This window comes from Ochlerotatus camptorhynchus, unplaced genomic scaffold (assembly GCF_037179485.1).
Source record: "Ochlerotatus camptorhynchus isolate MF236.1 unplaced genomic scaffold, CSIRO-AGI_Acam_v1.1 ptg000491l, whole genome shotgun sequence".
Taxonomy (NCBI): domain Eukaryota; kingdom Metazoa; phylum Arthropoda; class Insecta; order Diptera; family Culicidae; genus Ochlerotatus; species Ochlerotatus camptorhynchus.
In genome coordinates, this window is record NW_027040976.1 from 727,190 (window position 1) to 754,209 (window position 27,020).

General features: G+C 38.3%; 1 protein-coding gene across 4 annotated transcripts in view; it reads left to right on the top strand.

Annotated features, from left to right (window-relative positions):
- The window catches only part of LOC135712517 (Ig-like and fibronectin type-III domain-containing protein 1), a 573,983-nt gene that overhangs the window by 230,496 nt on the left and 316,467 nt on the right, over nt 1–27,020 (top strand). For all 4 annotated transcript variants that reach the window (XM_065235464.1, XM_065235462.1, XM_065235466.1 and 1 more), the window contains one exon: nt 2,923–2,965. The gene's annotated coding sequence lies outside the window, so the exon portion shown is untranslated. The remainder of the gene's footprint in view (nt 1–2,922; nt 2,966–27,020) is intronic.

Here is a 27,020-nt window from a genome sequence, read left to right on the forward strand (position 1 = left end):
GAATTTAGACCTATGACGGGTAAGTTTCTGGAGGTCACCCTTGAGAAAATTCTTTTTCTGGCCTACGCATTGGAATGGCAAATATGCAGCTATAAACGTAAGTTGTCCAAATTTTGTTTCAACAGAAACTCCCAAAGTTTCAAAAACTTTGGTTTCAAATGAAGAAAGAATTTTATGTTTGATTCGTCTATGAATAATGATGGCAACGCCACAACAGGGTCCATCAAGACGATCATTTCTATAAATCAAGTAATTTGCGTCCTTCTTAACCTTATGGTCAGGTTTAAGGAACGTTTCAGTTATAACGGCAATATGCACGTTATGAACTCTCAAAAAGTTAAATAGCTCGTCTTCATTATCGTTAAGAGATCGAGCATTCCAATTTACAATATTTAATGCTTTAAAATCCATTACTGAATTTTAAAGTCATGACAATATTATTTGCAAATTTTACTCCAGTTTGAATAGCATCAAACATGGAGTTAGATTTAAGCATATCAGAAATCATGTCAATTAATGATTTCTGTAAAAATTCCATTTTAGGGGCAGTAATGCTTCCTAAGTCAAAATTGTCAAAATTTCCGTTAGAATTACTTTGGTTAGTATTTTGATTTCTACCCGCTGCAATAGCAGCATAGGTAGCTCCATTAACTCGCTGAACATTGTTAGCAGCGAGGGGAGTAGGTACAGATGAAAAATTTGAAGCAGGGGTGATATTTGTACCTACGGGTACGAATGTAGAATTTGTTCCTCGCTGACCGTTGTTAACAGCAGAGGAATTTGTACCTGGACGGAAACGTGGAGCGTTTCTTACCTGTCGGTTAGAACGAGATTGTAGGATCGCTTTGCGAGTCTTACATTCCCAAAATTGGATTTGTGGTTTTCACCACAATTTGAACATTTAAATTTCTGAGGATCTTCCTTCACAGGACAGTCGTCCTTTGCGTGAGAGGAATCACCACAATTCATGCATTTAGCTGGCATGTAGCAATTTTTAGTTCCGTGACCCCATCCCTGGCACTAACGGCACTGGGTGAGGTTTTGGAAATTTCCTCCAGTCTTCCTGAAGTGTTCCCACTTCACTCGGACATGTAGCATAAGGCTAGCTTTTTCTAAGGCCTTAAGGTTGTTTAGTTCACTAGACTTGAAGTGAACTAAATAAAAATCATTAGAAATCCCGTTGCGCGAGTCGCCAGGACGGGATTTCATTTTCATTTTGATTACTTGGAGTGGTACAACTCCAAGTAATTTTGCCAGTTCATCTTTGATCTGATCTAGGGATTCACCACTGGGCAGTCCTTTCATGACAACCTTGAACACACGTTCAGTTTTGGTGTCGTAAGTAAAAAATTTGTGCTTCTTCTCAGTAAGATACTTGAGAAGACATTTAAATCCGTCCAAGGTTTCAGCCAATACACGGCATTCACCCCGACGTCCAATTTGTAGAGAAAACTTAACTTTCACGAAGTTCAAAAGTTCCATGCGAAGAGCATGGAAATCGGAAGTGGTTATCACAATAGGGGGAATCTTTTCCTTCTTGGCATTAAGCCGGGAAAGTTTACTATTTTTCTTTCTTGGATGATGGATCATTCTCATCATCCGTGAGGAAATCAAATTGATTACTCAAATTAATTTCATCAGAAGGGTGGTCAAGAGTTTGCCCCTTTCTTTTACGTTTAGGTGCCATGGCGGCAGTAAATTTCTATCCAAATCGACTTCCAAGCAGATTACTATAAGAATCTGAAGGATCGAAGAGGAATTTTCCAAATCGATATCCAAGAAGGATTACCTCGGGTAGGGTCCAAACAAGGATCGAAGAGGAATAAAGTTGAACAAGGTAGAAATTTTACAGGTTAAGCACTGAAAAGTGCTGTTTAAAATTGTTGTAGCTTTAGGTAGTAGTAACACTTCCTTCAGCAAAAAAGCAAATAGATCCGCACGGCAAGAGAACACGATGCGGACTGACTTACCTCTTATTTGATATTTTGATCTTTGAAATCGTCCCAGTGGTTCAAAAGTTATGATTTTTTCTAAATTGATATTTGAAATGGTTTACCTTTTCCAACGATTTTTCCTTTTAATTCTACTTCTTTTGTATCAGTTTCACTTTCACTAATTCATTTTCACTAATTCACTTTCACTAATTCACTTTCCTAGTGAATGTGGAATATTTCCAAATCGCGTTTTTCACTCTGGTGGAAAATCAAGTATTTTGTGTAAGATTTTCACTTTGCTTCGATCTCTAACAGGCCTTCGCGTTTACTTTATTCTCGCAAGCACATGCTCGTGAAAAGCACAGTAGCTGAACGTAGTTGACGTACCGAGAAAGAGCGTATCTGTCAGTTTGGATCGATTTTCACTACACGCGAAGTCGTAAACTTATAGATTTCACTTCAAGCAAAATGTGAACTGTGAGAACTGGTTCAAAACTTTTTTTTTCACTTGCTTTAAATTTCTCTTCGCTTCGATCTGTGTACTAGGGCTTTTTTTCCTTGATTTGTTTTTTGTCGATCTTGTTTTCCGTGCTGAGCATCAATGCTACCCACGTCAGGGAGGTTGCTCCTACACCTGGACCCTACCTCGCGACCCATCCAACTTATGAACCGGAGATCAACGTCTTTACTTTCCTTCTGAATGAAGGCGTGATCAGAGATGTTATGCCTCAGAAAATCCCTGCAGCGCCGACTGGGATTGAACCCAGGCCTGGCTGGGGTGCGAGATAATCACGCTAACCACTACACCACCGGCGCCGCTGTACTTTGCTTTTGATCGAGCATATGTTTTTCAAGTGATGATAAAGCCATTCGGTACATTTCGGTGAAAGAAAAATCCAATAACAAGCAATAATGACATTCATATTTAGACACAAATTAAACATGTTTTTGCAACTTATACCACGATTACCCTTTCTTCCCTTTTCAGAACACAAAACCAGCTCATCGCCATTTCTCTGATTAAAATTAAGGTAAGCTCCAACTTTGTTGCGCATTCATAATCAATTCCATCCGGTGAGCTCAACTTTCGCCTATTTACCCATGGACATCGGACGCCACGTAAAGGTGCATGTCCTTATTAGCATTCGATTCGAGCTGGCTAGTTGACCAGCAATTTCCATCGGACGGCTCGGCAAGCATCGAACCTTCGAATTTAGTCGTTCATTCCGTTTACACAAGCACACCTCAAATTATCGGACCCTAATTGATCGATTTTCACTGAATTTATTCAGACAAGTCACTTCTCGCCACCACCCTTGGCTTGGTGTGGTACAGAATGTGAAATTACATAGGACTCTACACTGAATGGCGGCGCGGATGTTTGGTCGAGCAAATCGATTCGTATTGAGTACCGTTTTCCCACATGCAAGAATATATGAATGTTGCTCGCGGTAAAATGCCCACGAGTATTGCTCGGATTTGAGCTTTCTGGGTTGTTGAATATTCATGAAGGTCAGTACCAGCAGCCATCAAACGGAATGAGCGAGTATTAACACATGAGGGGTGCTCGAAATGGTGCTCGCTGTGTCGGGAAAAGTTTTTGTGGGCGTTAGGATGATGCTAATATTGGCATTTCTGTGTGAGAGTGCGGATGGTTCATGGATGCAATCAGGATATTGTAGAGTTGATTGGTGGTGCTGAATTTTGGCCGAAAAAGGTCAAATGAGTAATTGAAGCTGAAAGCATTGGTTGGCAAATAACACGGTATCACAGCATTTTGACACCATACAATTATGCTGATTAGCTAAGGAACCACAGTGCCGAACACGTGTAATCCACTTGGCAAAGCTAATTGAAATGCACAAAATTACCACTGGAGTGGAAACACGACACGAACTATTAATGCAAACTACTCGGCAAATAGTCATCAAAATAATGAAAAATGCAAAAAACATCAATAAACTTCCATCAGCTGGCGGAGCGGAAGAAGCACTGCGACTGCGAGAAGAGTTGTTGCGGCGGAGACAATGCTCGCCAGCCAGTTTTTATTAATATTCATAATTCTTGATTCGTGCATAAATAACGCAACGAGTGGAAGTAGATTTAAATACCCTCCCAACCAGTCAACCCCTTAATGGCGCTCCGATCCGGCGGTGTGATGGTGGGAGAGGCGTTTGGGAGACAAATGACACAAACTGAATGTGACTTTATTTATCGCTTACCAGCTCGTTTCACTGATGGCGGGGTAGTATACTTCTAGCGTTCCGAATCAAAAGGGCCTAACTGCGATGATCGTTTCTCCTCCACCCCCCCAATGCAACTCGGCTAGATTAGCCGAGTGCATTTGAAGTTGCTTGAAAGTTGGAAAAATGTCGGGAAATTGGGGTTGCAATTCGCAGAGAACACGGACGAAGCAAGTCGATCATCGCAGTTGGGCCCTTATGATTCTGAATGCTAGAATTATATCTACTCAAGTCGAACAATCGAACAGAAACACAAACGCATATCGCCCGATGATGGCGGCAGGACAATGGGAGTTTTTTTTCGACTCCATTTCTGAGAGGACGGGGAGGAACAATATTCCCATTAAAAACCGTTGGATGCACTTTTTGTATTCTCGCGGTTCAGCGTTCAGTATGTGCGGTATTATAACGCTCTCGTTCTCATTTTGATAACTGCTTTTGATTGAGATGATAGCAAGGGGAAAAATATTGCATTATCAATGGTACTCGGGTTTTATTTTATGAGATTGTGATTCATTTAATAAAATAGAGTGGACCATTTGGCCCCGAGCAGCGCGACGCAATCAATGCATTTGTCAGATAAATGGGGAAAATGTTACGCTAATAAGTAGAAACAGTAGAAATTCGCGATTTCACGGAAGCCACGAATATCGAGAAATTTGGCTCTGGCTGTGAAATTTATTAAATTCTGCGAAATGGCACGATATTGGATGAGAATGACGAAAATCAATCAAAAACTTATTTATTTTGTCTAAGATGAACCAGCGTCTGCCTGAAAATCTTCTTAATAACGACAATCTACCAACCGACAATTTATTTTGTAGCAATATGAAGGCTATTTTTTTTTTCGATGATGATTCAGGGTTGCTTCCACTCACTTGCTAAGAGAAAGTTTTTCGGAATTATAAAATCAATCGATGTTTATTATGATGTTTTGTACTTGTAAGTTGAAAGAAGAGGTTGTAAAGTATGTGTTTGACACATGAAACCTGTCCATTTTGCTTTCATAGTGTCACAATCAGCGATTTTATGATTCGTGAGTGCTCGCGAGTCGTGAAATCGCTGATTATGACTATTTGATAGCAAATTTGACAGGTTTTATGTGCCAAACACTTTCCTTTCAACCTCTTCTTGTATCTAACTAGTACAAAATATCATTATAACATCTAATGATTAAAAAACAAAATCTAGCCGTCGCCGGAGGTGTAGTGGTAAGCGTGACTACTTTCTCACCCCAAGGGGTCTGGGTTCAATCCCAGCCGAGGTCAGTGGGATTTTTCTGAGGCATAAAAATCCCTGGTCACGTCTGGGAAGTAAAGCCGTTGTTCCTGGCCCATGTGTGTGTGATGAATGGGTGCGATATTCTACGCAGGTATGGAAGCTGCCTTCCTGCACATACGATTACCGTCAATGGATGGCAATCGATGTCCGTCGGTGATTGGCACTAGATTGCGGAACAGAGACCGACGTTAAATAAAGGAAAAGAAATATCGAAAATCATACTTTTACACCAAATGAGTGCCTGTATTACGTTAATATTTTTCTTTGTAAAATTGTCAAAACTTCGCGTGTGTCATTTGAGAAGTACCCAACAAACAATCGTCGATTGAAGAAACGACTTCTTGACGATTTTATTCAACTGCATGCTTAATAATACTTGCTTTATTTTTAATAATAACTTCTGTTCAGGCTTTGTTCACACAAATCTGGAGAATTTATTCAACCACAACACATTGAGTGCTATTGAGTGTTGTAAAAGGTATGTCAAGAAGCTGTTATTTGATTTGCAACAGAGCTTATTTGATAACATTTTTGATTATTCAGCGATTATTAGACATCACTGCTTCCCCTAATTTAAACAGTGATGCTCTGTATATGCTTGATTCAGATGTGAAGTTTCGTTTAATTAGACATTTCTTAAACAATTATTCACAACTGTGGAAAATAAAAGAGACGACGGAGGAAGGAGGGTACATAGGGATGAGTGTTAGTTATTCTTTAGTAGTGATTGATTACATTATTTCTTCGTACCACACATGTATTAGAAAATAAACTTCATACATATACATGTCGTTACATGAGATTCGAACAATGGACCTTCCGATCACCAGCTGTTTGCCTTGTCATCTGAGTTATCCTAGAATTCATCATAAGGGCAGCTCAATAATCAATAAAAGCTTGCTTGAAAGTGAATACCTATCAGCACACCTGATCGCAACTCTAGCTCCTTCAAGGTCCTGTGGGAATGATTAATTTATGCATCGTTCTTTTACATGAGACCAATGTTAACTCCTTGCCTCTCCAATTTCAAGGAAAGGATACTCGGTTATTTTTTAAACTAGATCAATGCATTCATGGTCGTGGGTCATGTGATCGATGATTACTATTTAAATTAATTAGATGTAGAACACAAATAAAAAAGTAGAAGGGTCTGTGTCTAGGGGCACGAACGGAAGCTTGACGTACACTGAGGCAAATAGACTTAAGAATTTCATAAGGCTCGACTAATGAACAACACATAAGAATTTTATAAGCGTGACTTATGCATTATTTTCGAGTAACATGAGGTAGCTCTTATACGCCTTTAATCTTTCATTTTCCCAAGCGTTGATATACAAGTGATTATTTATTTATTATTTTTTTGTCGACATTATTTTTCATAAGGCAAATCAATGAAATTCATACTAATTTATTGTGGTTAAAGTTCATAAGTGTTCCTTATCGAATTCTTACGATCTTTTGCATGCGTGTAGGACCACTAGTGGACGGAAAAATGTGAACATTTAGTTCTTTAAATTGATCAATCATCAATAATCTTAACTCTTTCAGTTTTTTTATTTGTAAGCGTATCAAATTTGTAGTATTTTTTTTCAAAGAGAAAGCTGACGAAGAGAATTCAAGGGACTCTCAACTTGAGTATTTTCGATTAATCTACGCGATTTAAAGGTGTATTTAGATTTTTTTTGTTATTTATGAATTTTTAAGTTTTGTGCATTTTGGTATTAAAGTGTATTCAATTCACCCCTCACAGGATTTCCTTCCGAATTATATGAATGGGGCTGGGTGGAAAGTATCGTTTGTGCAGAATATGTAAAAAAAGGAGGGACTTCGAGAGATTGAACTCTTGAGAGCTAATTATCTCACAAATTTGATTTTATTGGCTTTCTGGGGACTGAATATACACCCAAAGCGAATTATTCCCACTTCTCTCAAATTTTATATAGATTTTTAACACTTCCTACCAGCGTGTTCTGGAAAATGGTCGGACGACGATTAATCTCATCAATACATTCGGGCCTACAATTCCACACCTTCTATAGATACCAGGTTGAGCCTTGATATCTAGCTGCTTGCGGGAACTGATGACCTTGACAAATGTCCAAATAATACTCTTAACAAATTTGTGGTGTTCCTGAAAAGGACCGTTTTGTAGTGATGGTTGAGTAATGCTGAGCTGAGCACGACGAGCTACTGATTCCTATCCTAGCCTAGCGGTGGGACTTCTTCCTTCTTCTCTATGGTTGCTCATATGAGCTCTGCAGCTCGCTGCTTGCAGGCAGCCTTTCGTTGTTGTTGTTGTTGAAAGCACTCCTGCTGCTACTGCTGCTGCTGGACTGGACACCACCACGGTGTTTGAATGAGCACCGTTCAGTGGGACCGCATCGAATTCGATTTTTAAGTCTGTGTTAGGGAATGCGCTGTTTTCAGACATTCGGTGATAATTTTGGTCACCATCGCAACAGTTGGACATTTAGTATTTATCAATAGTGACCTATTGAAAATTAACTAAGTGTTCATTTTAGCAGCTTGGTAGATAAATTTCCAATCGTTTGGCTTGTTTAGAATTCAAATCAATCTGCTATTGGTCGAAACCTGACCTTTTTTTGTAATGCTGTGCATTTTTGGTTTTTTTAAATTGCGTTGATTCTATAGATCCTGTGGAGATCTATCTAGCCCTGATGTATGTGTTGGAAGAGGGAAAAATGTAAACTTTGCGGGAGACGATGTCTTAACACTCGAAAGCAATTTTGTGAAATATGAAGTAAAACAAATCCTAGCTAGTTCTGCATGATGATTTTGTTTGATTTTATTTATTTGTAAATTCAACGGGGAAAAACAAGCCGGCGATTTGTTTTTTATGATAACTCCTTACTTAAAAACAGGCAAAAACTCACAAACAGACTACTTTTTCATGGTATACAGTGTGATTATTCAAAAATCAATAAATTATCTCAACATTTAGAGGCAAACCATTCATAAATTTTGGTAACATACAAAAAATTCTATAATCCTCATTAAATTTCAAATGTAAGCGCCGATGAAACAATCTTTTCGACGTCACTACAAGGGTTATTGATTAAACGAAAGAAACGAATCGTGCGGCCTACAATTCCACACCTTCTATAGACAGGTTGAGCCTTGATAGCTAGCTGCTTGCGGGAACTGATGACCTTGACCAATGTCCAAATAATACTCTTTAACAAATTTTTGGTGGCCCTGAAAAGGACCGTTTTGCAGTGATGGTTGAGTAATTCTGAGCTGGGTATTCAACACGGATGAGGCTGTCGAGCTGTATGTCGTTTGGAGCGAGGGTGACACGCTTGGCATAGATGACCGACCCGCAGCAACTCACGAAGAGCTACTGATTCCGATCCATAGCATAGCGGTGCAGCTTCTTCCTCCTTTGAGCGGTTCCACGAACAAGTGGGAAATTTTTCCAGTTTTTATTTTTTGTATTTTTTGATTTGCATGAAACCTTGCATACAAGTTTTTGGGGAAGAAAAACGCCGTTTTGCATACTTGGTTCGCCATTTTGAATCTAGCCTTACTTATGAGAAGGGCCTATGAAAAATGCACATGATATCTTCAAAAAATTGTATCTCGGAAACGGTTTGTCCGATTGGTTTGGTGTCTTGGGCGAAGTTTTAGACAATTGTTGGTGTTATATGGAGAAAATATGCACGGTAAAAAAAAAGTTTGGTATTTGTGTTTTGAACTAAAATATAAATTTTCCTTTTAAAGTGACATGTCAATAATTTTTTTATTATCCTAATGTTATAGCTGACTAAAAATGCTATCTAGTACACAGTAGGTTGTTCTGGAGAAAAATAGGTTACAATGAAAAAAATTGTTTTTTTAAAAAATACAATTTTCAAAAAAGCTATTAAGAAAAGTCAAAAAAGTTCGTCACTTTAATTTTATGAAAGTACATCAAATTTGCAAACAAAAAGTACTTCGGTAACATTTTTCTAAGATGCACCGTTTAGAAGATATTACTGATTTAATATTGTTTTTTTTTATAACTTAATAAGTTTTGGCCCTTTTCGGATGTACTCCGTGTTTTTCCAGTTTCAAAAGTATTTTTTTCGGAAAGATTGGAAAATTTTGAGTTAAAATGACACTGACAGCTTAAAGATTCGAGTGAAATTCTCTGCCTTAATAGTATTTTGAAAAACAAGTTACAAAATCCCACTATCAGGAACAATGATTTCTTCAAATGATTTTTGGTGCGTTGTGCTGAAAACGTGCTAACAAGTATTAGATACAGTTAATCAGATACCAGTTAGCTGTACTACGTACAGTTAGTGATTGTAAACATGGTCTTTGTTGGAACTAGTCCACCATGGCCACGCTGGCCATAACGAGGCTAGCTCCGTCGTTGACCGTTCCTTAATAATAAATAAAAAGAACGCAGTAGTCACCTTCCATCAAACTAGAGGGATGCCGACTGATACCTCAATCAACAACCGCCGCACTCTTTATTCATTCCAGGTATATACAATTTACAATCTTCTTCAATAACAATATACCTACGCCAGCAAATCTACCTCGCTCCAACTCTCCAAACTCGTACCTGAAGGTTCGACGATACCTGAGCGTTCAACTCTACCTATCTTCCAACAGTCTTTACCCAGCATTCTATGATTTCTACCCGTGAGCTGTATAATAATGTCTGACTCGGAATTCATCCAGTATCTACTAGGGAAAACCAAACAGTAAATGCAGAAAGGTTGCTAGTAGCATAGTGATTATAGTAATTTCAGCTCATAATCCTGTGTTTTTGAACGAGATCCAGTGTTGTTTGATAACATAATAATTGTAAAGGAAAGTGTAACACGTTTTGGTGCAAAGGTAAGTTTTAAATACACATTTTAATTATATGTTTTGTGATATTTTCGTACAAAACTAACAATTGGAAAATATTTTCTGTTACAGATTACAAAATGAGTAAAATAAGATGTATTCGCCCATTCAAAGACATTCAGTGTTCGAAAGAGCTGCGATATCTCACGGATGGTATCATCCAAAAACTAAAATCAATTGGATTTTCCAAGGTATCCACACTGAACACCAAGGATTTTCGTGTTTGTTCGTCTTGCCGTCTACATATTGATTCAAGAGCTCACCTCACCCAAAACGAGGAACAAAGCGTAGCCGGCGGCTCAAGGATGCCAACTGTTCAGACCATACCTGATGTACTTGATTCGCAAAGCTATGAAAGTTTGGTCACAATACCATCAGAGTCAACGCTAAGCACAATTAAATCAAATGAAGACTTCACGATGCCTGTAGACGTCGAAATATTCAACCGAGGAATTGCAGCTATTCGTGTTTCGCCTATAGATTTAGGTAAGGTTAAAAATGTTCACTATCCTGAAAAAAAGTGCGCTGAAATCGTCGAAGGTGTACGAAGAAATCTTTTTAAATTAGACGCTAAAACAGAAAAAGCAAACGAGTTTGATGAAGTCATAGAAAATATGAAAATTAAATTTTTAAATTCAGCCACAAGGCAAGAAAAACTATCAATTTTATCATTGTTGCCAAAATCATGGTCAGTACAAAAATTGTAGACGAATTTAAAACCAGTAGAAATATGGCATCAGATGCAAGAAAGGAAAGAGATAATGTATTTGATTCATCTCAAGGTTCAAGCTCTGGAAAAGCTTTGAGTAATGAAACAAAAGAACTGGTTTTGAATTTTTTTGAGGACGATGATATAAGCCGTGCAATGCCAGGCCAAAGAGATTTTGTTAGCGTAAAGACAGGAAATAAGAGATTAGCTGTTCAGAAAAGATTGTTAATGATGACATTGAGAGAAGCTTTTAATCGCTTTAATGAAATGTACGTCAATGTAAAAATAGGGTTTTCATCATTTGCAAGCCTCCGGCCAAGGCAATGTAAACTATTGACTATCACACGAACACATAATGTTTGCGTTTGCACTACGCATGAAAATGTCAATTTAATTCTACATAGCTTAAAAAAATACAATGTCTTGAATGATCTAAAAACATTAACGAATAGATTACTTTGCGAAAATAAGACAACTCATTGCCATCTACGAAGATGTAAAAACTGCCCAGATACCTCAGTTTTAGAAGACAGTTTATTGAAACAACTGGAAGAAAACTTTGTTGAAAAGCTTTCATTCGAACAATGGATTACCACTGACAGATGTGATTTAGAAACTATTGTAAAGCAAACCGATGAGTTTGTTTCATTTTTCAGCTCAAAATTAGAAAGTTTGATTCTGCATGATTTTGTAAAAACCGAACAATCCAATTTTTTGAAAACTACACAACAAAACTTGCAAGATGGTGAATTTTTAGCTATTTGTGACTTTTCTGAAAATTACAGCTTCGTTTTGCAGGATGAAGTTCAATCACACCATTGGAACGTGCAACAGGCCACAATCCATCCTTTCGTAATATATTATACTGAAAATATGCAAATTAAACATTTTAGCTTCATTATAATTTATGAAGAACTAAGACATGATTCAGTCGCTGTCAATTTGTTTATTGGTAAAATGATAAACTTTTTACAAATTGATCAAAATAAAAACATAAAAAAAAATGATTTTATGTCAGATGGTGCTGCTTCACAGTATAAAAACCGAAAAAACTTTTCTAGCCTTTGTAAATTTAAGTCAAAGTATGGTATTGACGCTGAATGGCATTTCTTCGCAACATCGCACGGAAAAGGTCCATGCGATGCTATTGGAGGTACGATAAAACGCATGGCTACCAGAGCAAGTTTAGCCAAAGAACGCGAACACCCGATAAAGACTGCAAGAGAGTTGTTTAATTGGGCAAACAAACGAAAAGAAGAAGAACTTACAAAGTTGTCATTTTGTTATTCTACTACAGAAGAATACGAAAATATGTCTTTGCAGCTAAATAATCAATATAATAATGCAAAAACAATTCAAGGAACTCTAAAATTCCACTCATTTCTTCCTCTATCAGAAAATACAATAAAGGCAAAGCTTTATTCAAACTGTCCTGACAATGATGCCAAAATATTCAATATTGTTAAGAAAGTTGTGTAAACAATAATTTTATAAAAATACAGGAATAAAAATAAACTGATGATATCCACCATATAATGTTATTTTTTATTGCGCACAATCACCATCCCTGAAAAATAAGCTTAATTCGCTCTTTTGAATCTTGCTAATTGAGGAGCTTACATTTGCAGTTCTCAAAAAGGTGTATCTCGAAATCGAGTTGTCTCATCTGTTTGATGTCTGTGGCGATGTTCGGCAATAGAGAGAAAATATGCACAGTATAAACACATCCAGTTTAAATGGATTAAACTGTTAGGCGATATGCAAGAGTTGAATGCACATTTTCAGCACAACGCACCAAAAATCACTTGAAGAAATCATTGTTCCTGATAGTGGGATTTTGTAACTTGTTTTTCAAAATACTTTTAAGGCAGAGAATTTCACTCGAATCTTTAAACTGTCAGTGTCATTTTAACTCAAAATTTTCCAATCTTTCCGAAAAAAATACTTTTGAAACTGGAAAAACACGGAGTACATCCGAAAAGGGCCAAAACTTATTAAGTTATAAAAAAAAACAATATTAAATCAGTAATATCTTCTAAACGGTGCATCTTAGAAAAATGTTACCGAAGTACTTTTTGTTTGCAAATTTGATGTACTTTCATAAAATTAAAGTGACGAACTTTTTTGACTTTTCTTAATAGCTTTTTTGAAAATTGTATTTTTTAAAAAAACAATTTTTTTCATTGTAACCTATTTTTCTCCAGAACAACCTACTGTGTACTAGATAGCATTTTTAGTCAGCTATAACATTAGGATAATAAAAAAATTATTGACATGTCACTTTAAAGGGAAAATTTATATTTTAGTTCAAAACACAAATACCAAACTTTTTTTTTACCGTGCATATTTTCTCCATATAACACCAACAATTGTCTAAAACTTCGCCCAAGACACCAAACCAATCGGACAAACCGTTTCCGAGATACAATTTTTTGAAGATATCATGTGCATTTTTCATAGGCCCTTCTCATAAGTAAGGCTAGATTCAAAATGGCGAACCAAGTATGCAAAACGGCGTTTTTCTTCCCCAAAAACTTGTATGCAAGGTTTCATGCAAATCAAAAAAGATGAAAATTACTCGTTGCTTTAATGATATGGAACCGCTCCTTTGATGGTTGCTTATGTGGGCTCTGCAGTTCGCTGCTTTCAGGCAGCCCTTCGTTGTTACTGGAGAACAATTTTCAACGCCACACGCCGAAAGCACTGCTACTGCTGCTACTGCTGTTACTAATTTCGACGACCGAACACCACCACTCAGTGGTGTGGTCGTTGGGAGCGTGTGGTTCTGAGTATGGCGATGAGTGTGCAAAATATTACGCAATTCCATCCTCCCTATTCGCACACGCCCGAGGATCGGAGGAGAATGCCACTTCGACTTGTTTTGTCTACTCACTACTCTCTGATGACTGTGCTGGGGAAGCAGCATATGCTTGTATGTAATTGGTGGATTTGTAAGTTAATTCGACGCTTTTGGACAATGCTGGACATTTACCAGTTTTTCAATAGTTTCTTGTTGAGAATCAACATTCGGAAATAACGGCGCCGGTGGTGTAGTGGTAAGCGTGATTACCTCTCACCCCAGCAGGCCTGGGTTCAATCCCAGTCGGCGCCACCGGGATGTTCTGAGGCATAACATCTCTGATCACGCCTTCCTTCGGATGGGAAGTAAAGCCGTTGGTCCCCGGTTCATGAGTTGATGGGTCGATAGGTAAGGTCCAGGTGTGGGAGCTGCCTTCCTGGCACGTCGGTAGCATTGGTGCTCAGCACGGAAAACAAGATCGACGGAAAAAACAAACCAAAGGAAAAAAAAAAAAAAAACATTCGGAAGCATTGTTATCGATGCGTAGCCATATTTCTGATCGATTGGTGATAAAATTATTGAAATTGGACCAGGGGCGGAGTTATTAACGTTCAAAATCTTTCTTAATTTGTTACATGTTCCATTTTCAGTTTTCACAAAGTGTACCCCCATATAGAAATCAAAGACGTAGTCCTACGTCAAAAGAAGAAGTAAACAAATTATTGCCCCTTTGCAGAACCTTAATTGCGGTTAAACCCAACCTAAACTGCAGTTCAGCAGAGCTCAAAAATTGTGGTAATATCGAGCAAGTCGCTATTTGTGTTAAACTCCATAAGGCGACGATCTATGTGTGTGGAATCTATCTCCATCTGAACTCGCCACCGGAATTGTACTCAACGATCTCTGCAGCAGTCTATCAGATCTGTAAACGTGCCTCGGATTCTGATAGGATTGTTATCGTTGGAGATTACAACCTACCGCAGCTGATATGGTCGTATGATGAAGAAGTCAATTGGTTGGTTGAATCTGTGGTTGCTTCCGGTCTGCATCAGCTTAACAGCCTGCTTTATTCGAATGGTCGTACACTTGATTTGGCGTTTGTAAATGAACCAAACCTTGTTGAGCTCATCGAACCTCCGTCATCGCAACTCAGAATCGACAGCCATCATAAGCCGTTTGTTCTTCGCATCGACGTGAACAATTTCTACATGCAACTTGCCAGTGACTCAAACATCGTCAATGATTTTGATTTTCGACGTTGCAGCATTCCAGAATTGAACAACGCTATCATGAACGTCGACTGGATTGAAATGTTTCGTGCAACAAATACGGATGAAACGGTAGTTATGTTTTATGAGAAATTGTACAACATTCTGGAGGAACTTGTTCCACGTAGACGAAGTAGAACTTATTCGTTCAAACATCCTGAGTTACAGCATCTCCGTAACGTCATACGTAATGCTAGAAAACGCTATTTTAGAGCTCGGACTGCTGAGAACCGGATTGATCTACATTCGCTCGAAACAGATTACAGCGAATGCCGGACTGCTGCATTCCGTAGTAGCTACATCGGACGACTGGAGCTGACCGCGAAGCAAAAACCGTCATCCTTTTGGTCGTTGGAGTAGATGAAAGCAAGCCAATCGTATTCCTGCGGAGATGACTTTCAAGAATTCCTCTGCTTATTCACCACATGAGCTAGCTAATATTTTTGCCGAATTCTTCGAGAATGTGCACAGTACAACATCGCCGACAGTCTCTCCTGACAGTGTAAGGACCTGCCCTGCATGCAATCTAGTTGTGAGCCAGAACGAAATATGTTTAGCTTTGCAAAAGTTAGACCACGGCAAAAGTTGTTTTTAAGAAAATGTGCTGGTTCACTACTGACGCCACTGACGATTATTTTTAAAAGGTCACTCAGTGAAAGTACTTTTCCCGAAGGTTGGAAGTTAGCCTTGATCACCCGGTCTTCAAAGCTGGTAACAATCATGCTGTTGAAAATTACAGAGATGTTTCGATGATGCTGTCTAGCTAAAGTGTTCGAACAATTAGTTCACAAAGCTCTGTTAGGGTGGGACAAAATTCAAATTCTTGTTCCAGTATGATTTCCGGGCGCCTTCTGGGTCCTAGAATAACAGTGTAAAATTTCAGGTTGGTCGCTGAAACTATATTAAATATTTTTAGCTAGTTGAAGATGCTAATTTCAAATAACAGACTGTAGTGGTAATTTGTATACGATAGATGGAGTAGATGAAAGCATAGAGTTGATAGTTCCGTTAGAGTACGGCAGTGTGAAGATTGCATATAGATATTAGAATAGCGAGCTAGGACAACTTTTAAGGAAGGTACAAATCGGTTTTTTCATCTCTCTTTACCAAACTCCCCCTTTGGAGAGGGATGGTGAGGGGTGTGTCCCCCCGCCACCACTGGCAAAAAGAGATGAAAACCGACCGCTCAAGTACCAACTGCGTGTTTGAAACAGTTCTACCGATTTTTTACCGCACTACAGTTGTTATTTGAAGAAAGGCATCCAGTCGTAGGTTTGGAAATTGCAACTATTGTTTACCCCTACCACGATATGTGCTCCTGTCATCGTCGACTTGACGATCTCGAGGGGACACGGGTGGGGTAGGTGCTGCTACTGTACTTTTCGACCGTTGACAGTAATTGATGGTATGCTCCCATCCAGAGTTATGTACTTTGACTATATGTTTTAGTATTACTTCTACGTGAAGTCAACGTCCAGTCGACGTGAAAAATCACGCTTGTTTCCAAATGACCCCCGTGAAACATAATTGTTGTACTATACCGGAAACCTGTGTGAAGTTTCATCAAAATCGAAGATTCTTTGCGCATGATATCGGCTTTCCTCCATACTGAGTGAACCCCCACACAACGTGACTGCCTCGCGCAGACAGCAGCAGGTGGCAGCTGGCAGTGCTGCTAGAAAAAAAGAATAATGATCAGTTCGTTTGGTTAGCAATCAGTAATGGCTAAATAACTTTTTTCACAAGCATCGGATCGTTTTGCAATCTTCGAAGAAATTTAACTAGGGAAAAGTGGAGTTGATTTATTTTTAGAGGACAATGGGTGATATCACCAGATTTTTATTTGAAAAAGTAAGTTTTTCCATAGAAAATACTATGTAAAATTAAAACCTCTTGCGCTAAAATATAGTTCCAGCGACCGATCTGAAATTTTACCCTGTTATTCTAGGACCCAGAAGGCGCCCGGAAATCATACTGGAACGAGAATTAATTTTTTTCATATATCCGTGTCCCAGCCTGTATGTCGCCTCCCGAGCGCTGATATTGGACTTTCAACATGGATTTGTTAAGAAGCGATCTACGACGACGAACCTGATGCCTGTTTTTAGAAATCGAGAAACGGCACCAAGTTGATGCCATATACTTCGATTTCTCGAAGGCGTTTGACAAGATTCCTCATGACCTCGCAATTGACAAATTCAAGCATCTGGGCTTTCCTAATTGGATCTCCGAATGGCTGCGCTCTTACCTATCCGGTCGGAGGGCATTCGTCAAATTAAACGGTACTCGTTCCCACGATTTTTCCATCACGACAGGTGTCCCACAAGGAAGCATGCTGGGACCACTGATTTTTATATTGTTCGTGAATGATTTGTGCTTTCGGCTGAAATCGAATACTTTAACAGAGATTTCCAAATTTTAACACTACTAGATTCTTAAATGGCAGCCCTGTGGACTTTTTTTACTTTCCTCAATTCTGGTTGTTGACATTATAAATATGGATTTTTTTGTTAAATTGTATATTTTAAAACACTGAAATTTTATATTGTTAATGGATTCATTATTCTATTAAAGATAAGCTTTTCTTAATGTAATTTGTATTTTTTTAACCTCCCTTTTTAACATGAGCAGTTCTTTGAAGTTTTGATGATATTCTTATTCTTTGCACAGGAAACGCAGCTTGTCATAAAATTAAGACAAATCAGAATTTAAAGCAATAGGAGATTTTTACTTCCTCCAAACATGAGTCCGACGTCTCCTTTCTGCGACCATCAGGTTGTTGGCTTTTCTATTTAGATGATTCGAAAATCTACAAGATTATAGAAAGCCTCTCGGACTGTGGGAATCTACAGAGTATGTTATGTACTTTTGCTGGCAGGTGCTCAATAAATTTTATAAGTCGCATGTGTGCCCCGTTAACGTGTGTAGATACCCTTTTCGTGGTACGTTATGGGAGGTAAGATCTACCACCGATTCCTAGTCCTGACCACTTCAAACTAGGGGAACAGGATTTGTCAGTAATCAAAGAGGTGTTCCTTGAGGTGTTAGTCCTTGTTACTTTTTATGCCTTGTTGATAGTGACAAGACTCGGCTATGTCCACCGAGGATGATCTTGAAATAAGAAAAAAATGAGTTAGTTAGTCTTCAATCTATGTGATTCCTAATCTTCTATACGTTGTTCCCTAGTTTGAAGTGGTTAAGGCTAGGGTTCTGATTCTTATTTATTTGTCTGCATCAACAGGCTGTGTAAAGCCCCAATGATGATTTAAGTATGCATGGTCATTATCGGTGTCACTCTTTAATTTTGTTGCTAACCCAAGTAACAATTTAGTAACCATTTGGCATCCACTCTGATTTATGATGGTTTATAACGGCAATGAATAATCCATTTAGTTTAATTTTTTTAGCATTTTAGAGTGTAAAACATTCATGCTTAGTAATTCAGCTTTTTGCTGTTTTAAATGCCTTTTATAGTCTGGCAAGAAAGTAAAAAAATGTCTTGATTTAAAAATAAATTTAAAACAATTCTCAATCCCTCCTTAAAACTGTTCTGTTATTCAAGCATAAACGTCATTAGCAATTGTTTATTAATGTCTTGATAAAATACGTTATAAACGTGTTCTATCATTATCATCTATCACCTATGTGCTATTACTTTGCATGGAATGCCACATACTGTCTTTAGCAAAAACATGTAGTTTTACTTTTTTTTATATTTGTCTAGAACATTATTGGCTTCAAACTGTATTTTGTAAAAAATTTATAATTTAAAAATAAATTTAAATGGGTAACCATAGAAAACGGTTCATATATCCAAAATTATTAGACATAGAAAATTGCTATCTTCAACACAGTTTCAGATGTTGAGTAGTTCTACAACTTTGTTGAAAAATGTTTTCTTCTTTTGCTTTAGAGGAAAAAATTGATCCAGAAGCAGCTGAGTTATTAATGTTCAAAATCTTTCATAATTTTGTTTCATGTTCCATTTTCGGTTTTCACAAAGTGTACCCCCAGCAGGGCGTCACAATATCAGCTTCAATCGACCAAATCGATGCGACGAAGAGACTGCTGGCTTTCTTTTTCTGTTAAAGTCGAACAGCTTCGCAGCATTCTAGAACCTCAGTCGGCGTGCACAAACAAATGTTCAATCGCTTGTCTCTCTTTCTCCCGTCGCTCCATTGGTCTTCCTTTCAAGCTTCGTCGAAATGGATGAGCGAAAGAGCGCTCGACTTTGATAGTTTTCTCTTTCATGAAACACATCAACAGAGGTTTCATGACGTATATGACGGAAAATGAAATAACACATTTAAAGCATTTCTCACGTCAAAACACTTGAAGATTACACGTCATATTTCTAATTTATCTTCCATCCATATATTTATCTAAAAAAAATGATCGAAAACGGGACATAACGCATTTTAAACAAATTGAAAGAGCGGCGATAGAGTGTTCGTGAAAGGGGATTGAAAGCCATAATGAAGTTCGTTTAACTAGAAAATCGACGTTATTTACATTGAAAGCGATGAGCAAAGCAACGACGAGAAGTTCCACAGCCAGCCTTTCCTTCCAAGCGTCCTTCTTTTTTATTTTCGTTTCTTGCTGATAGTCTAGCTAGGCGTTATAGAAATGAAGCGTCGAACACGTATGTATGAGAGAAACAAAACACGAGTTCATTTTAGAGCTTCGAAATTGTAGAGCCCTGACCCCCAGTATAGAAATGAAAGACATAGTCCTACGTGAAAATATCGTGGTCTGCCTTGAAAAAATTCAAACCCTAGGGTTTGAATTTTTTCAAGGCAGACCACGATATTTTCACGTAGGACTATGTCTTTCATTTCTATACTGGGGGTACACTTTGTGAAAACCGAAAATGGAACATGAAACAAAATTATGAAAGATTTTGAACATTAATAACTCAGCTGCTTCTGGATCAATTTCAATAATTTTATCACCAATCGATCAAAAATCTTCCGATGCATTTATAACATTGCTTCAGCATGATGATTTTTAACGTGAAAGCATTAAAAAAAGTGGTAATGTCAAGAATTGTCCAATGTACAAATAAAAAGTTATAATGTTATCACTGTTTTCATGAAAGAAACGTTCTTCCCAAGCCCAGTCCTCATAATCGAGTACCACTTGGTTGCCCATCATTCTGCTTTAACCTGAAAAGATATAAAAGAGCGCTGCTGTATGGCATTAGCTCATTTTCGCTTCGGACGGCGTGGTGAGCAGCAATAGCAGCAGTAGGAAGGTGGTGGCTAGTCCACTCCTTCACACCCAACAAGCAACAATTGACTGGTCGTGGCAAAGGACTGTCACCTACACTAAACACGCCAATCGTAAGTGGCCATGGATGTCCTCTTTTCAGGGCCATCAAGCTTATATCAGTAAAGAGTTGGAATAAAATTTATCTGTGCCTGTTTGTCCATATTTAGAACCACAAGCCCCCAACGACCACACAAAATGCTCTCCAGAGTTGTAATCTTGTAACCAAACTTGGAAGCAGAGGTGCAAGTGATTTTGATTGATTCTCTTAATCAACTTTCTCTTTGTAAAAAATTACTACAAATTTAATACGCCTACAATTCAAAAACGGAAAGAGTTGAGATAATAGATAATTGATCAATTAAAAGAACTAAATGCTCTTCACATTTATTCCATTCACTAGCGGTCCTACGTCAAGCTTCCGTTCGTGCCCCTAGGCACAGACCCTTCTACTTTTTTTTTGAAATTGTAGCATTGTTTACAATATTTTAGCGAAAAATTGCACCTGTGTCTCTGATTAAGTCAATAGTTTATACACAATTTAAGTAAGTTCGTGATTTTGCCAGCTCCGACCACTGTGCTGCGGTGGCAGTGGTTGCACCCAAAGTCAAACTGTATTACCGTGCATTTGACTACCGTATTTGCCACAAAATCTAATTATGGTTTGGGGTTTTAGCGTTGCCACCGTAGCAGCATCTAAAACAGCCGCATCTACTTAAACACCACACGCTGGAACCTAGTTGCGCGTAATGTATACAGTGACTCCTCCATATTTGCGGTGGGTGGTACCGTCCTCCCATTGCTGTTTCTCGGCTGTCCTTACTCTGATTTTTGCATGTGATTAGCGTCAACCATTAACTAGTTATCTACAGAAAATCAGCTCAACTGGTTGAAGGACAGTCCAAAAATAGTGGTGGGTGAACGTTACCACCCACCGCATATTTGAAGGAGTAACTGTAATGCATAATAGATCACGTTTAAATTGCATTTATAAAATGATGAGGCATTCATGAGGCATTCAAACCACACTGAATATGGTCAAAACTCCACACCTTGCCATACTCCTCAAGGTTGTTCGGTTCCGGAATTTCCTTCTGTCTGATTTAAACTGGCTACGACCGAGAATATTTTATTCGTTTATCAAATGATGAAACGTCAGAATATATGTTCCTTAGGGATGATTCAAAACCGTTGAATTTATTATAAATTTGTATCATGATGTAATCACGTGATCTTCATTAGTAATCACAATAATTAAACTTTATTCTGTCATCAAATTTCCCATTCCAACAATGATTTATGATTGTAGTAAAAAACATGACAAACGGGCAAGTACACATTTAAAGCTACAGAGTTGTACTCTATAGCTCAGGAATGGTGATTTCGGATCGATTGGCATATTTTCATAACTTTTTTTTTTGTTCGAAGGTATTGTAAACATTGGTTTTCACAAATGGCAGCTGTACAATGAGACAGGAATTATTCCCACCGCTTTATGGCAGCCGCGTGGGAGTCAATTAATTATGCAATCATAAACTCGTTAGGAATTCCATGACCGGAACATTCCGTGGCAAGAGGAAGCTTGAATGCATAGATATTGTTGATGACTAGGGTGTTTCATTTTGAAAAAAGTGATGAATTTTTGATAGGCCACCCTCCAGTTCGATTCATAGCCCCAAAATATGAACCTGTGCAAAAAATGGTAAAGATTGATGAAGGTTTAGAGGTCGCGCCAATGATTTGGATTTTGTATGGAGATTTTGGTGAATTAGTATGGGAAATTATTGATTTTCGTTTACATTGCTCTAACTTTGGTTGTAGTTGTCCAAACGTTGAAAAAAAAAAATATGTGGTTGTCATGACAATGATCAACAAGCCTGTTGTTGTTGCGATGAAATTGGCGTTGTTGCCTTGTACATATTCATCTGTCAATTTACCCTATTTTGCCATTTTTTCACATTTTTATAATTCTTGATACGCTGCAAAACTGAGCGTAGCAACTGTAGGCTTTTTGTTTATTGCCATAGCAATAACATACTAAATTTTTTCGACATTTGGACAAGTAGAAGTAAAGTTATAGCGATATAAGCGATTTTTTAAATTTCAAATCATTGGCGCGACCTCTAAACCTTCATCAATCTTTACCAATTTTTGCACAGGTTCATATTTTGGGGCTATGAATCGAACTGGAGGGTGGCCCATCAGAAATTCATCACTTTTTTCAGAATGAAGCACCCTATTGATGACACACGGACGATCAGTCCGACTCAAAATTGAGTCAAGTCGACTCAATATCGTCAAAAGTGGATTTACTAAAAAGTGGGTTGAGTTTTCCGGGCATTTCCGGGAAAAATTTCTTGAATATACCAACAGATTGAGTAAAGCTTCTATCGATGTTGCTGATAATCAAGGAAGTTTTTCCTGGAAAAATCCAGAAAATACAACTCAATTTGGAGTAAATCCAGGCTCAATTTTGAGTAGATCTGATCGTCCGTGCATTTACAACGAACGGTGATAATAGGACTCTAAGCATGGGATCAGTATCTAAGATAGGAATGACATACTCCTCTTCAACATCTTCAATCTGCATTTTTCAGACGCACCATGCTTCACTGCGTTCCTCTTCTTCTTGTAGGCTTTACGCTTCTGTAGCGTCTTTACTTTGTATTCTAGATGCATTTTCTATTGCCAAGAGCTTGAGAAGAGAGTTTTCTGTGCCAACACCACACACCAAAAAATTCTGAATTTTACCGGCGATGTAAACATCCATGCATGTAAACATTCATACATGTAAACTTACTTTTCACGTAAACTAGCAGCTTGCAAGAAATGTTGCAAACAAAAGTGGACAGTTGCGTACAATATATGGAATATTGCGTGACATGTCTCATAAATTTACACGATCTATAATCTAAACATGTATGATATATGACGCTCCATTTATGTGCATCATAGTAACGGAAATTTACACTACTTTTTTTTAGCTGTGCAGGAGAGTCTAGAAGATTTCCTCGACCGGACCACCGGGCATCGAATCCGCCACCTCCGGTTTGGTAGTACCGTGCCTTTACCGACTACACAGAAAAAAATTCTGAATTTTAACTATCGCGTAAAATCTCCCCTCGTTTAATTTTGAGCTATACTTGACATAAACAGCGAAATCGTTTACAAGCTTGCATACAATATTGCTAATTTATGCGATATTGCGCTTAAATTTACATGAAATATCGCGTAAATTTATGCAAAATTTAGCGTTAATTTTATGTGCGCTATATCTCGCAGAAATTTACATGAATTTTTCAACGGTGTAGGATATCAGAGGCCCACTACGTACCTGAGACGAATATCAATCAATCACAGCCCAAAAAATCAAAAGACAACTCAATCGCGGCTGCTGACCCTGACTGACGGCAGTGCGGCGGTCCTCGTCAGTGTCGTCTCTATGTTTTGGTAAACACGAACCGAGCCATCAAGTCTGGCGCAACCGATAAACATGGTAGCGTGGTAGTCCCCAACAGCACCGGAAAGAGCTTCCGTCCCGAGTGGGGTGGGTGGTATTGGTATTCTAAATGCGGTAACCTTTCCCTCGTCATTCATGACCTCTCCAAAGCGGTGTCTGTGTGCGTTGAAACTTTTATAGATTATTATTCCAATGCAGCCGATGAGGTTACTCCACAGCTCAGGACAACAACAACCGTGAGCTGCTAATACAGGCTCTAGGTATGCACCCAGCGTGCCTCTGATTGTATCTGGGGAGGTAAATTTTACGAGCACTGATTGACTAAAGGTTGGTTGATGTTACGCCCAAGTTTCGGGGCTGTTTGATTAGGGTCTTCCAAATGATTTACTCATTCCGGACGAGTGACGAGATCGAGCTGTATAGATAGGGCTTTGATGAAATAGGTCTCCCCCCACGGAGTTTGTCCATAAAGTTTGCAAATTTTACTGTCCATCACCGAAGGTTATGAGTTATTGACGGGGGAAGTAAACAGCCTCTCAGAGGTAAATCATCAATCATGTTTTCGCCGATGATAATGTTAAGTAGTAAGATTGTGTTCCTCAATCCAATTGCGGTGCCTGCGGCTCAATACCTGAGATACTTATGGAATCAGATCAGCTCTTCAGAGATCTTCTTTTTTTCCCTGATGAAAGATGCTGAATTGATGAGGTCGTACGTAGAATTGAGCTGAAATATTTATCGTGAAAATATGTAGACTGTTATTCTTGGATTCTATTCTGGATCTATATTTTGGGATTTGATGTAAAATTCCAGAGTTGTTAAATAGTAATTCCAATGTATCTTCCGGCATGTTAAGAGAAACGTGAGAATCAGAAGATTGAAAGCTAATAATTTTATTTCCAAGATTTTCAGGTTGTTGGGCCTCCTGATGGTCAGTCTGAATAGGCACAGCTATAAAGAAAGTTTATACTGGAGGGCACAAAGTTGAATTCCCGGTCTGGTGCTGGCATAGAGAATAGAAATATGTGTCCAGTTTCTTAGGCAAAGATTAGCATTGTACGAGTGGTAGCAGTCAATCTAAGCCACACCCTAATTTCTATGAACTTTTTCTTGACATAGCGGACATCCAGTTTTTGTTTGTTGCTGCTAATCCATTTCAATCGATAGAATTGACCACTTTGCCAATCAGTTTTGGCGTGACTTTCTACCAGCGGTTTAACAATACTGGACCAACTAATTTCTATTTTATGAAACGCACAAATGTTGGCTACGTGGTTCAAGAAGAAAAAATCTCAAAATAATGTTTTATTTCAAAGTTCGAGTGGTAGTAAACGTTATTTTAACTGCTAGAATGAAGTGGTAAATTGTCCGAAACTGTTTTAAAACGTTTTTACAACGTTCCAAACTTCTCAGGCGAGTATGACTATTGTGCCTTCGTGTTAGGCTTTTAGCAATACTGTTATATTTTATATGAACTGTTTCATGCAGCTTCATTATTCGAGCACTATTTTGCACCAGATTTGCAACTGCTCGACTATTCAGTTTTATTTCTGAGCGTTTCTGTTTCAAATTTCTTTGGATAAATTTATTGATGTTTCTCGTAAATGTTCAGAGAACTTCATAACAGTTGAGAGGATTGAATAGAAATTCGGGAATTTGAGCTTGAGAATATTTGATAGAAGTTCGGAGAACTTCATTTAAATAAGGAAGAGCTTCACAGAAAAATCGTAGAATTTCACAGAAAACTGTATACAGCAGCGCCGGTGGTGTAGTGGTAAGCGTGAATGTCTCTCACCCTAAAAGATGACCCCGAGATGATGGGTCGATAGGTAGGTTCCAGGTGTGGGAGCTGCCTCCCTGGCGTCGGTAGCAAACAAACTGTATGGAAATTCCGGACAACTTTGAGATTTGGTCGTTATTGCTTTTGTAGACAAACACGTCAATCACCGATTTCTCGTAAATATTAGAATAATCTCGCAAGCAAACTATGCCAAATAATAGAGGAATCATTGCTCTAACTGTTTGTGTTGTTAGTTTTTTAGATTGAGCTCTATTTCGCGAGAAATCGGCAAATGACGTGTGTGTTTACAAAAGCAATTACGCCCTAATCTTGAAGTTCTCCGGAATTGTATTTTTGTAAGTTTACCTTACGCGTGAAGCTTAGGTAATTTCAAAGCAGTGAGAGGTATTTCACAAAAAATCGGGGAACATCATAGGAGTTCAAAGAATTTGATAGTATATTATTTAACTTCATGGAAATCCATGGTTCTTCACAGAATTTCATGAAAGTGCTTACGTCTTTCACATCTAGAAGATATTTTCTTTTTTCTTTTTGGCTTGATCAGGTATCATTCTAAAAATATCCAATATCCAGATATCCTCTCATATGATATCAGGCAGCTAATCGATTATGCCATGCGTTTTAAGATGTATATAAAGTCCTCTGGATACTATTTCAAGACTTCAGGTTGATCATGTAATATTTTGATGAAGACCTCAAACTGTCCAACAATTCAAATCACATCTCCAAAATATTTTCTCATGATAACAGGTAACTCAGAAAATATTGATCATGTCTTCAGGTTGATTTATAATAAGTCTGAAGAGCTTCAACTGCCCAACAATATGAATCTCGTCTCTCAGATCTGCACCCACGAAGCCATGTTGCTCAGAAATTGTTTCAAAGACCATCAGGTGATCAGTGATCTCCATAAATAATCATACTTTCTCTACGTGTTTCGACAGCTGAATCGTCCGGGATCTCTTTTCGTGGTTCGAACTCGTTACCTGATACTTGATTACGAATCACCGAAACAAATAAAATTTGCACACGCACACATATGCAGGGATGAATACCAAACAACGGTTAAAACTGCGCGTTACGCTGATCGTGTTGTAGTTTCATTTGTAGTTGTATTTTATAAGGACTGTTTTAATTTGAAACTAGAACCAGGCTTGGGAATTGTCAACCTCATGACGATAAACTATTGTCGTTTTCGTTTTTGCGTTGTACTACACCGGTGTGGTGCTACACTTTGCACCGAATTAACTAACGCTTGCGGTGTAGCTTTATTGGTGTGCGTGATATCCAGCTGGGTGGCATCCCTATCTTGTTTGCCTTGCCTTGAAAAGAGCTAACATCGCTGCGGGCCCGCGAATTGTGGGCCCCACTGACAGCTCATAATTTGTTAACA